This window comes from Schistocerca gregaria, chromosome 4 (assembly GCF_023897955.1).
Source record: "Schistocerca gregaria isolate iqSchGreg1 chromosome 4, iqSchGreg1.2, whole genome shotgun sequence".
Classification (NCBI taxonomy): domain Eukaryota; kingdom Metazoa; phylum Arthropoda; class Insecta; order Orthoptera; family Acrididae; genus Schistocerca; species Schistocerca gregaria.
Genome location: NC_064923.1, coordinates 331,510,893 through 331,525,234, shown reverse-complemented (window position 1 = coordinate 331,525,234; position 14,342 = coordinate 331,510,893). Strand labels below are relative to the sequence as shown.

At 43.8% G+C, this 14,342-nt stretch overlaps 1 protein-coding gene and 1 non-coding gene across 2 annotated transcripts in view; both read left to right on the top strand.

Annotated features, from left to right (window-relative positions):
• Nucleotides 1-14,342, top strand: part of LOC126268013 (dual specificity calcium/calmodulin-dependent 3',5'-cyclic nucleotide phosphodiesterase 1-like) — a 1,575,562-nt gene that overhangs the window by 288,395 nt on the left and 1,272,825 nt on the right. The gene's annotated exons all lie outside the window — the stretch shown is intronic.
• Nucleotides 13,703-13,777, top strand: Trnas-cga (transfer RNA serine (anticodon CGA)). The gene has a single exon. It is a non-coding gene; the product is annotated as a tRNA-Ser (tRNA).

Genomic DNA, 14,342 nt, shown 5'->3' with positions numbered 1-14,342 from the left:
CTCATTCATTGCCTATTACCTACGGAAAGTGATCCATGGCGCAAATACAACAGTGCACAGCTAAATTGTGAGAAATTTATTCATAAATCAGCTATTGCTTTGGCATGTGGAGGTCCTGAAAGAAACTTCCAAAGATTTGTCAGATGTAGGTCTGCTGCACAAGTATCTTCGTGGTCGCATCCAGAATTCTAACAACTCCATTATGAACATAATCTGGGCCAAAATTCCAAAGACGGTGTTCGAGGGTATCTTTGCGCTGGATTTGGTGTCTTCTATGCAGTGGTAGTGTTCAGTGAGGGAAATGTTGCAAGCTTTGAAGTCCTGAAATGACTTCTACGAACTGTTGGTAGTTTTACAGTGCTACAAATGATAAATTTAGGTAAAGAAAGAGATAGGGCACCAGGGAAGTCTATTAGAAAAGTGAAAACAGTGGCAAGATAACGCAGATAAGCAGGAAAAAGTACACTGCAAGATGAAAAGGAGGAGGACGCAGACAACCGATCTTATTCACAACTTTGTCAACTTTAATGGCTGTTTCCCGTAAGCAATAATTTTTTTTTGACAATTAAGAGTACTTTTTCTCAGCTTCTACTTTCCAGAATTTGTTCAAAATTAAGCGATATACTAAACTGAGTATTGTGTGTATTCATTGGAAAATCAGTACCAAGAACAACCACCTCTGGCCATAACAACGGCCTTGATACGCCTGGACATTCTGAGTCAAACAGGCCTTGGATGGCATGTACAGGTACAGCTGCCCATGCAGCTTCAACACGATACCACAGCTCATCAAGGGTAGTGACTGGCGTATTGTGAGGAGCCAGTTGCTCGTCCACCATTGACCAGACGTTTTCAATTGGTGAGAGATCTGGAGAATGTGCTGGCCACGGCAGCAGACGAACATTTTCTGTATCCAGGAAGGTCCGTACAGGACCTGCAACATGCGGTCCTGCATTATCCTGCTGAAATGTAGAGTTTCGCAAGGATCGAATGAAGGGTAGAGCCACGGGTCGTAACACATCTGAAATGTAACGTCCACTGTTCAAAGAGTCGTCAATGCGAACAAGAGCTGACCAAGACGTGTAACCAATGGCACCCCATACTATCACGCCGGGTGATACGCCAGTATGGCGATGACGAATACACGCTTCTAATGTGCGTTCACCGCGATGTTGCCAAACACAGGTGCGACCATCATGATGCTTTAAACATAACCTGGATTCATCCGAAAAAATGACGTTTTGCCATTCGTTTACCCAGGTTCGTCGTTGAGTATACCATCGCAGGCGCTCCTGACTGTGATGCAGCATCAAGGGTATCCGCAGTCATGTTCTCCGAGCTGATAGTCCCGTCGTCGAACTGTTCGTGCAGATCGTTGTTGTATTGCAAACGTCCCCATCTGTTGACTCAGGGATCGAGAGGTAGCTGCACGATCCGTAACAGCCATGCGGATAAGATGCCTATCATCTCGACTGCTAGTGATATGCGGCCGTTGGGATCGAGCACGGCGTTCCGTGTTACCATCCTGAACCCACCGATTCCACATTCTGCTAAGAGTCATTGGATCTCGACCAACGCGAGCAGCAATGTCGCGATACGATAAAGTGCAATCGCGATAGTCAACAATCCGGCCTTTATCAAAGTCGGAAACGTGATGGTACGCATTTCTCCTCCTTACACGAGGCATCACAACAACGTTTCACTAGGCAACACCGGTCAACTGCTGTTTGTGTATGAGAAATCGGTTGGAAACTTTCCTCATGTCAGCACGTTGTAGGTGTCGCCACCGGCGCGAATCTTGTGTGAATGCTCTGAAAAGTTAATCATTTGCATATCACAGCATCTTCTTCCTGTCGGCTAAATGTTGTGTTTGTAGCACGTCATCTTCGTGGTGTAGCAATTGTAATGGCCAGTAGTGTAGTTAGAGAGCCCTCTCTTATAATGACTAGAAGCGTGTAACTTACAAATCATTTTTTTTCAAGTTTTTAGTCCCAGTTGTTTCTGAGAAAGGAACCATTTTGTATGTATGAATTTTATAATGATTAATGTAGGGATTTTACAACCTGTGTGGTGCCCCTTAAGTCATCAGCAAAATGCAGCGTTTTGTCAAGCTCGGCTCTCCTGCATGGAGTGGAAGCATTAGAAGCAAAAACTGACTTTTTTTTTCTTGAGAGTGATGTCGGCTACAGTGGACAGATGTACTGCTCGGCGTTCCTTTTGGTGTTTTGTGGGTGGGCTGAAACCACCAGTCTACCGTGAACTGGGGGCCGACATGGCGGTGCCGGCAAGACTCTCCACCAAGTTGCCGCCAAGTTTGCTGCCTCGGTGTGAAGCTTTCTGCTCTGACCCCAACTCTCCGGCGCCTCCAGTTATCGACTGGAGGATGGGAAAGTTGGGAGGAACCGCGCGACAGCGGAGATGGGCATCTTTTAACGCGACGTGCTCTCCAACGTGTCTCAAGTGCGAAGATGGTAGTCCGCAGATTAGGAAGCGTTATCTGCCGACCACCGTACTTAGATCGTTCTGTAGCGTAGGTTTCATTCAGGCTGCACGGTGGAGAGCTAATTTACAGCAAATTATTTTATTTGGTTTTGTTAATTACAATTAATGCACTTAAGTTTGTCAAATTGCTATCAAAAAGCACAATGAAGCATTGCACTTGACTGCAGCATTTGTAATATATAGTAACAAAAAATGAGGTGTGTCAGCTGCAAAAATGATATGGTGTTTTGCAAATACTTTTGTCACCGCCGTGGTCTTCAGTCCGAAAACTGGAGTGATGCAATTCTCCACCTAGTCTATCTTGTGTAAGCCCCTTCATCTCCGCGTTAACGTCATCCATTGGAATATGCTTACTATATTCATCCCTTGATATCCCTCTACAACTACTATCCCACAACTTCCTTCCATTACCAAACTGATGGTTCCCTGATTCCTCAGAATCTGCCCTATCAACCGACGCCTTCTGTTACTCAATATGTGTCACAAATTTCTGCTGCCGCTTCGTCCCGCTCCCCTCCCCCAACTGTTAGATTCAGTACCTCCTCATCAGTTATTCGATCTACTCAACTGGTCTTCATTGTTCTCTTGTAACATTACTTTTCACAAGCGTCTGTTTTCTTGTTGTCTGAATTGTTTGTCGTAAGCTTTTCACTTCCGTTCAAGGATTTACTCCACAGAAGTACTTTCGAAAAATAATTCCTAATACATAAAATTATATTCAGTACTGACAAATTGCACTTTTTCAACGACGTTTCTCTTGGTATTGCCAGTGGCGTTCTTCGGACTTCATCCTACCATTTATAATAGAATAAAGTCACGTTAGTCGTGCCAAGCGTAAGTCACACTCCAGTAAACGTTGATCCCATTTTATAACATGCGACATTAAGTGGCGTAAAGCTGACCTAAGTAGTCGTGCGAGTAAGCAAAAACAAGTAAGCGGAGAGCTAATGGCCGTGACAGAAAAATAATTAACAAGTAAATTTGTTTGACCGTTTTTATTACGTTCTCTCGCTCATTTGTAAGAAATTTCAGAGAAGAATATGATGATAAATTAATTGTTTCGTACCATATCTATGTTCGTGGTATTGTGCCCTTCACTTAAGCTCAATCAAACGTTAGAAAATTTTGAGGCCATGTCTGTAGTTCTGACTTGAAATGGTAGTGGTCCCACCGCCGAGGTGGTAACTATGGAGAATTCGTTAATCGTACTGGTACGACTTAAGTGTTCATGGAAATTACTTACCAACTAAAAACTGATTGTTTCAGCTGATCGATACGGCCAAGAGAGCGTACAATAAGCGAGAGCATTAGGATATGGACGAAACTTTCCTAAAACATAGGAATGGTGAAACTGAATTTATTGATGCATTAAGAAGGTGTAATATACCAAAGCCTACAGTACCTCGTCACTTGAGGGTTTTAAATGAAACATCAAAATTTGGAAGACTCAATGATGTGACAGCACCGATGGAAGATGAATTAGCACAGCATATAATTAATTTAGAGTCTTGGTTCTTCGGAGAATAATAATAAAGAAAGATAGCCGGTAAAAAATGAAACTGCAAGTTTATGAAAGAACATCCCACTTTGTCCTTGCGAGTTTCCGAAGCAAAATCGATGGCACGAAGGAATGAGTTTAACAAGCAGCGTGTTAATGAGTTTTTGTAATAAATATGAGGAAATATTAGATCAGATTAGTTTACTGTTGACCAAATATATGTAAAACGTGGACGAAACTCCATCAACCACATTTCACAGTTTGAAAACCCGAGTGGGTGCAGTCACAAACGGGAAAAGGGGATCTTACAATTATATGTGTACGTGCAGTGAATGCATTAGTGAATTCATACCTCCAATGTTAATATTTACGCGCAGCAGAATGAATGATGTTTTAAAATTGGGACATTTCCAAACTACGTTTTTCAGGTAACAGGCTTGTCGTCAAAAGATAGAGATGTCGTCGAAGAAGGCGACTTTCTGGCTACTACTGACAACTGTTGATGATTCAGACCAAGAATCGGCTGATACAATTGACGCAAAAACGCGAAATTGTGGAGGGGCACGTAATGTCGCAAAATCACTCAGTGATCTGTCTGGGTCTTATACAATTTCTCAGGAATGAGGGCAGAATACAATATTGCAACAGTTGCCGATATAACAAATAAAATCTTGTTCGAACAAGTTATCTCCTATACCCTGTATGGCAACAACCGTCAAGTAAAATACGAACATACCTAAACCAACAATGGAATTAATAGCAAGTCCTTCTGCAAGCGAAATAGAAACCAAAGAAAAGGCAAATAAAATGAAGAAACCTGTGCACAAAGAGAAGATATATGAAAACTTTAACAAGTATAAAAAGATAAAGGAGGGAGTGAATCAGTTATATCAGCTGTGTGAGGACGATCGAGAAGAGAACATGAATCACTGTATGAAATGTAAAGGTTGGGTACGTGACCTATGGGCTGGTGCTGAAAGTAAAATTAAGAAATGTTTATATGATATCTATGTTCAAACAATTAATTTTCGATATGCCAATTTAATCAGTTTAACTCTTTAACAGTTTATATTTTACTTCCTATGTGTGATTTCATTATGTGGAACTATGGTTCAAATGGCTCTGAGCACTATGGGACTTAACATCTGTGGTCATCAGTCCCTGTAACTTAGAACTACTTAAACCTAACTAACCTAAGGACATCACACACAGCCATGCCTGAGGCAGGATTCGAACCTGCGACCGTAGCAGTCACGCGGTTCCGGACTGAGCGCCTTAACTGCGAGACCACCGCGGCCGGCGTTACATTATTCTATGGATTTATGGTGTCTTCACTGACTGCTTATCCTAAGTACGTCTTACACTATAGAGGGTACCAGGCGCCTTAATCGTACCGAAGCTACAAATCTGAAACAGGGTGAAAACTCTTTTGTACAAAACATTTTTGTAGTTCCGTGGAATCTCGTTGATAGCTTAAAATATAGATTCAATGTACGCAAAACAAACCGAGTTATTTAAATTACTCTGCAAAATACAGTAATTCTCTAGTAAGGGGTACGCCTTTAGCAACCTATCTCACTTCTTAATCCATCCCTTTATTATCGCTTGACTTCCTCCAACTAAACTCCACTGCCCTCGTTTTATCTTCATTTACATACGCCTTATACCTCACTATCCATTTCTACTGCTTTTATGACCGAGTTGCTGAAGTGGTTAGAACACTGGACTCGCATTCGGGAGATTGACGGCTCGGATCCGCGTTTGAAATCGTGATTTAGGTTCTCCATAATTTCTTTAAGTCGGCCCAGGCAAATGCCGGGCTGATTTTCCATTGAAAGGGTACGGTAGATTTCTTTTCCCATCCTTGAAGCAATTCAAGCTAGTGGTCCGTGTCGGCGGGGCATTAACGCCTAATCTTATTTCCTTCTTCTGCTGCTCTTCCACGTCCTTTTCCATCTCCGACAGACTTTCAGTGTCATCGAGAAACATCCAAGTTTTTATTTCTTCTCTGCTAACTTCCATCTCCTATCCAAATTTCTCCTTAGTTTCACTCACAGCTTGCTCAGTATACTGGCTGAACAACACTGGCAATGTCAAATGGATTTGCAATCTGCGAACAAGTTTCGTAATATTTAATACAGATGTGGTCGTCGACAATGTCTGTTTCTTCAGATCTTTTAAATAAAATGAGTATGGGCTGAAATTTACATTATTAGCATTAATCTTGTAGCCGTGACTTACTGAACTGATGGTTCTGTAATATCCGTACCTTTTAACACTTCCCATTTTTAACTAGGAATTATTACAGAATACTTAAAATACATGTCTCAGATAATCTGCATATCAGGTAAAATGTATGTTCTCCCAAGGATCAAAGTAATACTGAGGGCATTCCCTCTGTTCCAGGTGCCTTGTTAAAACTTAAGCTGAGGGCATTCCCTCTGTTCCAGGTGCCTTGTTAAAACTTAAGCCTTTTCTACAGTATCATATTATACTTTTATTTGCACGAAATTATTTTGTACCACTTGTAAACTGTTGAGTCGCCATTTACGGCTTTTGTTGATGTAACACATTGTGACCTTTAATCAAAGAAATGAGTTCTTTTTATGACAAGTAAAGATACACCTACAATAACAGGTTTTTTCTATAAGCAATAATTCCAGTCTCCGAAACAGAGGGTCTCTCAGCAGAAAAGAAGTCAGTCTGTTAGCATCAGAGGCTATTTGTGGCTGTTTAAGTGCTTAACAAAACATTTAATTATGCTTAGTGTCACCTGCCAGTCTTCACACCAAGCGCTCATCAGTTTCAGTTGTTACTACACATCGTAACTCCTTCCTAATGAAGTTATCTTCGAAAACACAAATGCCAAAGCACTCAGTTTGGTGTTAGCTTTCTCACTATTGACATCGAAGCCTGCAACAGGTGGCTGCGTGTCCATATAGGTTTCCGTGGTTTTAGTAGGAAACATTCACGCCTTTTTTCGATTCCTAATCCCTGACAACAGGTATGGACTCTACCGTGAAAATGTTCCTATCACCGTCGGACTGATATCATCTAGGTTGCAACAATAATACGTTTTTACTCGTATTCAGCCAGAAATCGCCTGCGATTCGTTGACAACGCCGTCATCTTCTTAAACTCAATGTGCAATTTTACCACGTGATGTGTCGGTCGTAGTGGCCTGGCACAGTATCACAACTTAACGAAAAAAAACACATAAGGAAAAGTTCGCAAACTTCTTGAGACTTACGACAGTTTAACAAAGAAGCGACTAACTGAAAACGACTAGAAGAAAGGAAGAACTGAATTAAAGTGCTATTATAAAATATTTCGACGCTTATTCACAAAAGCGAAGACGAATTATTTATTTACATTTTCTTTTCAGTAACATTTCAGGGCACCATAAAATTCTTGTATTAAAAATGAAGAAATTCCTCCAGCTGTATTTAAGGTGTCGATTTTATTTTGGCAACTAGTTTCAACGTTGTAACAATGTCATCTTCAGGCCCATACACGTGTTGACGTCAACTGCGTGCGGCTGATACTACAAGTCAGTGGTGAGATACGGACGGAGCAGGAGATCGGCCAGGTTTACCTGACCTTGTTGCGACGATGACAGACGCCTCGCCCAACGACTCACCTTGTTTTTGTACACTTCCAGGTTTCCGTAGACATTCCGCACGCGCCTATGAATATCTGCGATGTTCTGGTTTTTCTGTTTGGAACACACTTCCGTTACAGACGCCATTTTGAACGTTACGTGTGGCGTCGCCACCTGTCGGAACTGCTTGAAACTATGACGACTGAAGCGGTAATATTCCCCGATGCCCCGCAGCAAACTCTGCATTTTTCAACAGAAATTGGCCGAAAAAAATGTGTTCCATTACTTACGGAACGCTCTCGTAAAAGTGTACTCACACTGTCCGTACCTAATACTAGAGTAAATGTGTTGCATTAGTGCACAATGTCCGCCCCCAGTAGCTGAGTGGTCGCCGGCACGGTAGCTTAGCGTGTCCGGTCAGAGGGCTGCTCGCCGTGTGTAATAAAAAAACTGAGCAAAGGAATCAATGACGAACTGGAATGGGTGTCCTGCGACGTCCGCCCCTAGCAGATGCAACTAACGAATATGAACAAAAAAAAAATCGTGGTCAGCGCGACAGAATGTCAAGGCTAAGGGCCCTGGTTCGATTCCCGTCTTGGTCGGAGATTGTCTCCGCTCCAGGACTAGGTGTTGTGTTGTCCTAATCATCATCATTTCATCTCCATCGACGCACAAGTCGCCGAAGTGGCGTCATATCGAAAGACTTGCACCCGGCGAACGGTCTACCCGACGGGAGGCCCTAGTCACACGACATTTACATTTACATTGTTGTTGTTGTTGTCGTTGTCGTGGTCTTCAGTCCTGAGAGTGATTTGGTACAGCTCTCCATGGTACTCTATCCTGTGCAAGCTTCATCATCTCCCGGTACTTACTGCAACCTACATCCTTCTGAATCTGCTTAGCGTATTCATCCCTTGGTCTCTCTCTACGATTTTTACCCTCCACGCTGCCCTTCAATGCTAAATTTGTGGTCCCTTGATGCCTCAGAACATGTCCTACCAACCGGTCCCTTCTTCTTGTCAAGTTGTGCCACAAACTCCTCCCCAATTCTGTTCAATAACTCCTCGTTAGTTATGTGGTATACCCATGTAATCTTCAGCATTCTTCTGTAACCCCACATTTCGAAAGCTTCTATTCTCTTCTTGTCCAAACTATTTATCGTCTATGTTTCACTTCCATACATGGCTACACTCCATACAAATACTTTCAGAAACGACTTCCTGACGTTTAAATCTATACCCAATGTTGACAAATTTCTCTTCTTCAGAAACGCTCTCCTTGTTATTGCCAGTCTACATTTTATATCCTCTACTTTGACCATCATCAGTTACTTTGCTCCCCAAATAGCAAAATTCCTTTACTACTTTAAGTGTCTCATTTCCTAATCTAATTCCCTCAGCATCACCCGACTTAATTCGACTGCATTCCATTATCCTCGTTTTGCTTTTTTTGATGTTTATCTTATATCCTTCTTTCAAGACACTGTCCATTCCGTTCAACTGCTCTTCCAGGTCCTTTGATGTCTCTGATAGAATTACAATCTCATCGGCGAACCTCAAATTTTTTATTTCTTCTCCATGGATTTTAATACCTACTCCGAATTTTTCTTTTGTTTCCATTACTGCTTGCTCCATATACAGATTGAATAACATCGGGGAGAGACTACAGCCCTGTCTCACTCCCTTCCCAACCACCGTTTCTCTTTCATGTCTCTCGACTCTTATAACTGCCATCTGGTTTCTGTACAAATTGTAAATAACGTTTCGATCCCTGTATTTTACTCCTGCCGCTTCCTAGTCAAAGTTGTCAAAAGCTTTCTCTGAGTCTAGAAATGCTAGAAATGTACGTTTGGCTTTCCTTAATCTTCCTTCTAAGATAAGTCGTAAGGTCAGTATTGCCTTACGTGTTCCCATATTTCTACGAAATCCAAACTGATCTTCCCCGAGGCGCATTTTACATTAGTGCACAATAATTCATAAACTGTTGTCGTATCCTGTTATTGTGTTGAGTTTCTGTAATGTTAAATTTGTCCAACAGAAGTGTGATAAAAAAGCAGTAAAGCACGTACGTGGAAACCAAGAGGTCGCGAGATCGAATTCCTTGGCGGACCTCGGAAATTTTCAGACTGTCTTCACCCCTGAACGATGTAAAGAGTCGCCAAGGTCAACGCGTGTTCCGGATTCCACGTTAAACTACAGGCCCTTTTCCCCATTTGGGTGACTGCTGTTGATTAGGGACACGCAAGCCGGTGAAGTGGAGTGCAGTTGAAAGACTTGCATGCGGCCGTTGAGCCACACGCGATATTATTACGGCTTGGCGTAATATCCCATGAAATGCCGACGTGGGAACGTGAAACTTCCGGCTTTGACGTTATAACGAGATACTTTGTCCAGTGTTAGTGGAAATGCCGCCTTCACAAAGCGTAATCACCCCGTATTATTCACATCCGAGGGTCATATAACTCGCGCTTGAGAGGATTATTCGCCAGAGCTGCAGCAGGAAAATATAGTGCGACGTTAACAATGCCAGGTAATTCAAAGCTCCTTTTCAGCGACAGACATAACCTTTAACACACTGCGCGAGGTGGAGCGGTCTGAGCCGCTTATGATGTGTGGTATGATCCCCGAGCCCACGTACTCGCTAAATCCGGCCGACCTGCGCATTAAGTCGTTTTAACGTCTTGAGGGGCTTTGCCGCCGCGGCCTGCCAGGCTCAGAACGGGTGCGTCACGGCTCAGATAGAGCGGGTTTCTCGCTCGACAGCCGCAGCTCAGACCCGCGTGAGATGTCGGGTCACGGTTCCCCTCCAAGCCGCCGCTCCTCGCTAGCCGGCGACCTCATCCCGAGTGGTGCGGCCGCACCCGAGAGGCGGGCCCGCGCTCTAAACTGTTTGACGAGCTGCGGGGGCGGCCCGTGGCGCGGCGGCTTGATTGATGGTCCGTGTCTGTCGGCCGCCGCGGCTCCGGCGGCGACGTGCATTAACTGCCCCGCCGTGGCGCTGTTGGCGTGGCGCCGAGCCGCAACAAAGCCGACAGCCCCTCTGACGAGCCAGAGGCAGCTACCGACGGCGCTACCGCTGCGAGGGCACTGTCGCGAAGGGGCGTTCACGCCCCATCCAGCACACACTGTGTCATGCCTTATTATTATGGACGCCTACCACGTGTGACGTTTACAGTGCGTTACCTCGTGATGTATCTCTCACGATATGGGCTGGCGAGTGTGTACAATAAGGAGAGTGGCAAGGTTCTCTCGCCTCGGGTACGAGACTCAATCCAGTCCAAAGCCGTCGGCACACGGACCGTGCATCCGAACGTTGAGCGTTGAGCTTCTGACGTCATAACGTGCAACAACACGCTGGGGAATCTTTCCGAACGTGCAGAGCAATATCTGGCATGTCAGATATTCTGAGCGTGCGTCTGAGCGTTGACCAATGAGATGACACAGTGCCACCTACCTCACACGCACGCCGTCTCCCTACAGTACAGAGTAGTGAGGCGCCATATTGGCATTCATTTCAAGCTTATATGTATATATGCCGTTTCTGAGCACCAGCATGTTGAAAATCACTGGAAACCCCGTTGTTAACTATTTCATTCATTCCAATAAAATAATGAGAAACCGCTTGTTGTTGTTGTTGTTGTTGTTGTGGTCTTCAGTCCTGAGACTGGTTCGATGCAGCTCTCCATGCTACTCTATCATGTGCAAGGTTGTTCATCTCCCAGTACCTACTGCAACCTACATCCTTCTGAATCTGTTTAGTGTATTCATCTCTTGGTCTCCCTCTACGATTTTTACCTTCCACGCTTCCCTCCAATACTAAATTGGTGATCCCTTGATGTCTCCGATAATGTCCTACCAACCGATACCTTCTTCTAGTCAAGTTGTGCCACAAACTCCTCTTCTCCCCAATTCTATTCAATACCTCCTCATTACTTATGTGATCTACCCATCTAATCTTCAGCATTCTTCTGTAACACCACATTTCGAAAGCTTTTATTCTCTTATCGTCCAAACTATTTACCGTCCATGTTTCACTTCCATACAAGGCTACAATCTATACAAATACTTTCAGAAACGACTTCCTGACACTTAAATCTATACTCGAAGTTAACAAATTTCTATTCTTCAGAAACGCTTTTCCTTGCCATTGCCAGTCTGCATTTTATATCCTCTCTACTTCTACCATCATCAGCTATTTTACTCCCCAAATAGCAAAACTCATTTACTACTAATGCTGAAGGTTAGATGGGTAGATCACATAACTAATGATGAAGTTTGGAATAGAATTGCTGAGAAGAGGAGTTTGTGGAACAACTTGACAAAAAGAAGGGACCGGTTAGTAGGACATGTTCAGAGGCATCGAGGGATCACAAATTTAGCATTGGAGGGCAGCGAGGAGGGTAAAAATCGTAGAGGGAGACCAAGAGATGAATACACTAAGCAGACTCAGAAGGATGTAGGTTGTAGTTGGTACTGGGAGATGAAGTATCTTCCACGGGATAGAGTAGCATGGAGAGCTGCATCAAACCAGTCTCAGGACTGAAGACCACAACAACAACAACAACTTTAAGCGTCTCACTTCCTAATCTAATTCCCGCAGGATCACCAGATTTAATTCGACTACATTCCATTATCCTCTTTTTGCTTTTGTTGATGTTCATCTTATATCCTCCTTTCAAGACACTGTCCATTCCGTTCAGCTGCTCTTCCAGGTCCTATTGCTGTCACTGACAGAATTACAATGTCATCGGCGAACCTCAAAGGTTTTATTTCTTCTCCATGGATTGAGTATTTAAAAATTGTTTATTTCAGTAATGCTGACAAGTTTCTTTTTATTGCCTGATTCCTTTTTTTATTCTTAGTTCCATTGCCTCTTATTATCAAAATTATTATCATTATTTCTGTAGCGTGGGGAGTTTTAAGGGAAAGTTCGTAATACCTTATTACATGCCACAATTTTCTTTAGAGAAACAAGTGTAGATCAACATTAATTTCCAGAATGGTTATCCACGGATAGGGAAACAAATCACAATATACACAGAACAGCCAGGTAAATGGGACCACCGCCTATGCAGTCACTGTCGTATAGAGGAAACAGGGCTCAAATGGTTCAAAAGGTTCTAAGTGCTATGGGACGTACCATCTGAGGTCATCAGTCCCCTAGAACTTAGAACTACTTAAACCTAACTAATCTAAGGAAACCACACACATCCATGCCCGAGGCAGGATTCGAACCTGCGATCGCAGCAGCAGATGGAGGTTAATATAGACATCGTGCACTCTTCGTCTTTACGACAGTTTGAACTATTCTGGGGACACTCTCAGTGATCTGTCTGAAAATGTCTGTGGGGCAATGGCATGGCAGTCTTTCTAAAGATCCGCCAGCCATGTGGGTAGGAAAAGCATTGGAATCTGGGGTCTGGATCGAAGTCGGCGCTCTAACTCATCCAAAAGTGTTCCAGTGGTCTGTGGTCGGGACTCTGGGCACGTCGCTACGTTTCAGGAATTTTGTTGTACACAGATCATACAATCAATCATCTACTCCGAATTGTACGTCTTCTGCACACAGTACAAAATTATGTAAAATATAAAACTTCCTGGCAGATTAAAACTGTGTGCCCGACCGAGACTCGAACTCGGGACCTTTGCCTTTGGCGGGCAAGTGCTCTACCAACTGAGCGACCGAAGCACGACTCACGGCCAGTACTCACAGCTTTACTTCTGCCAGTACCTCGTCTCCTACCTTCCAAACTTTACAGAAGCTCTCCTGCGAACCTTGCAGAACTAGCACTCCTGAAAGAAAGGATATTGCGGAGACATGGCTTAGCACTTGCCCGCGAAAGGCAAAGGTCCCGAGTTCGAATCTCGGTCGGGCACACAGTTTAATCTGCCAGGAAGTTTCATATCAGCGCACACTCCGCTGCAGAGTGAAAATCTCATTCTGGAAACATCCCCCAGGCTGTGGCTAAGCCATGTCTCCACAATATCCTTTCTTTCAGGAGTGCTAGTTCTGCAAGGTTCGCAGGAGAGCTTCTGTAAAGTTTGGAAGGTAGGAGACGAGGTACTGGCAGAAGCAAAGCTGTGAGTATCGGCCGTGAGTCGTGCTTCGGTAGCTCAGTTGGTAGAGCACTTGCCCGCGAATGGCAAAGGTCCCGAGTTCGAGTCTCGGTCGGGCAAACAGTTTTAATCTGCCAGGAAGTTTCATATCAGCGCACACTCCGCTGCAGAGTGAAAATCTCATTATATAAAATATGTTCATATTCTCTCGTATTTGTCGTTGTCTTAAGCACAGTAAGGGGATCATACCCTATCCACAAAAAACACCCTGTACCGTATTCCACTGTTGACACCACTCGTGATAGCAGGTTGATTTCTCCAGGCTTTCACCAAACTCAAATCTTTCCATCGGGTTGTCACAGGGTACAGCGTGATTCATCGTTACAAATCACTTGTTTCCATTCACTGTCCAGTAGCAACGCTCTTAAACTCCGGCTAGAGCCTCGCTTAGCAGTGACTACAGAAATGTGTTGCTAATGAGGAGTTACTGGACAGTTGTGTCGCATTTCTTTTAACTCCCTACGTCTAGTCATTGTGCCTACTAGACTGCTGGTAGCAGCAATCTGGAAATCACGAATGGGTCCTTCCACTGATTCCATATCTTTTTTTTATTTTTTTTTACAAACGCCTTCTGTATGACTCGGCGTTACCTGTCTGTCTGTACACGAGGTCTGCTTGGTCTTGC